Source organism: Papio anubis, unplaced genomic scaffold, assembly GCF_008728515.1.
Source record: "Papio anubis isolate 15944 unplaced genomic scaffold, Panubis1.0 scaffold6746, whole genome shotgun sequence".
NCBI classification, from domain to species: Eukaryota; Metazoa; Chordata; class Mammalia; order Primates; family Cercopithecidae; genus Papio; species Papio anubis.
The window spans coordinates 1-1,334 of record NW_022166967.1 but is presented as its reverse complement, the minus strand read 5'-3'; the positions used below and the strand labels follow the sequence as shown (position 1 = coordinate 1,334).

The 1,334-nt window shown below is 52.6% G+C and overlaps 1 long non-coding RNA gene across 1 annotated transcript; it reads left to right on the top strand.

Moving 5' to 3' along the window:
* Positions 1 to 6: 6 nt before the first annotated feature.
* Positions 7 to 1,326, top strand: LOC116273433. Its single transcript, XR_004181762.1, has 2 exons — positions 7 to 847; positions 1,012 to 1,326. It is a non-coding gene; the product is annotated as an uncharacterized LOC116273433 (long non-coding RNA).
* The last annotated feature ends 8 nt before the right edge of the window (positions 1,327 to 1,334 follow it).

The following is a 1,334-nucleotide window of genomic DNA, read 5'->3' as shown; positions in this document are numbered from 1 at the left end:
CCCAGGGTCCTGTCTGGATTCCCAGGCCGGTAACCGCCTCTCTGACCCCAGACGTCTCACCTGTCGAATGGGTACACTAGGGAACAGCACTCACTCTATGAAGCCACCATCAGGACGAAAGAGCCAAGTGTCTACACGAGCAGTGTAGAACGGACGACCGGTGAGTGCTCAGGGATGACCCTCCTCGGTAGCTGCCCAGAGGCCAACACCACCCACAGCATAGCCACTGTCCCCAAGTCAGCCTGGAGGGAAGACAGCAGGTCACACTCACCTGATTCTGATGAATCAGCTGGCCTGCGTTATGCCTCTCAGGTAGAAAACCTTCGAGTCCACAAAACTGGTCCCAGATACCACTGTGCGTGTGTAGCTGATACCACTGTGCGTGGGTAACTGCCGTAGAACACAGAGGCAGGCCTGAGAGCGGATTGGTGCTAAGCACCAGTGACATTCTGAGGTCATGGCACGCATCACAGTGGGGCCTTGCCCGGGTCAGCAGGGCCCAGAGATAGGGTCCTCCGCTGCCTGAGGCGGCCACATGCCTGCCTGCAATGTGTTTGTGTGCATGCGTGCACACCTGTACATCGGTAAACACATCTGTGCACGTGTGTGTGCCTTCTCTGGCCAGGCCTGGCTGCCCCACTCATGTGTGCACCCAGTTCCTCATCACTGTCACCCCCGAGGCCCAGGACCAGTATCAGAGCATCCACGGGTGTTCCCTAACCTCAGCCCTCCTCGCCCAGGGTTGTCTGAGATACACATAAGGGTGGAGGGAAGTGACCACTACTGTTGAATCTCAGAATACAAATGCTAATACTATTACCTAACGGTCTTTTTCGTGTCTCTAATGGTATCTTTTTTTAAATTTCTGATATTTTAACTGGGTATTTCTCTCCATGACCCTTGAATGTTCTAGCTAAAGGATCCTGTGGCGAAAGTGCCAGGCACAAAGTAGGGCCTCACTCTATTCCAGACATGTTATCTAAAATCTGGTTCATCTGTCCTTCCTGCCAGGGCCTAGGGGATGCCAAATTCCAGGGTCCAGAAAGAGTTTGGGATAAAATGAAGCTTCAAGGGGTGAACTTTGACCTGGACTCAGTCTGCCTGTGCCACTCAAACGGAGTCTCAAGTCCCAAGATAGGGCGTCCAGATGCCTCAATGCAGGGACCTCTGATCGACACCTGCTCCCCTGTACTCATTAGCAACCTCACCCACCCTACTCTCAAAGCACACTTGGCCCTCATATCTGGGAGCTCTGCATCTGTGGATTCAGCAACAGCAGATGGAAAATATTCAGAAAATAAATTGGATGGTTATGTCTCTACTGAACATGTGCA